This window comes from Athene cunicularia (assembly GCF_003259725.1).
Source record: "Athene cunicularia isolate RWA chromosome 13 unlocalized genomic scaffold, athCun1 chr13_part1, whole genome shotgun sequence".
In the NCBI taxonomy this organism is placed as follows: Eukaryota; Metazoa; Chordata; class Aves; order Strigiformes; family Strigidae; genus Athene; species Athene cunicularia.
The window spans coordinates 10110036-10110354 of NW_020799117.1; positions in this window are offsets into that span (position 1 = coordinate 10110036).

Sequence of the window (319 nt, forward strand, 5' to 3'; positions counted from 1 at the left end):
GGCCAACGGTGGCGCGGGGGGGCGGCGGTGGCGGTTTCGTGTGCGTGCGGAGAGTCCCCGTGTGGCCGTCTGTACCTGTGCGGGCAGGCCCCGCGTGCTGGTCTCTGGGGGGTGGGGTGGCGGTGTTGGGGAGGGCAGTGTAGAGCTCTGCGGGTGGTTTGTGTGTGTGTTATGTCTGCTGGGTCTCTGTAGTGGATGTGGGTGTCTCTTGTGTGTGCGGAGGGGCCCAGCGTGGCGGTCCGTGGGTGTGGGTGGTCTGTCTGGGGTCCTGCGCGGTTGGGGGGGGAGAGGTGGAGGGTGCGTGTGCGTTTGCAGCGGC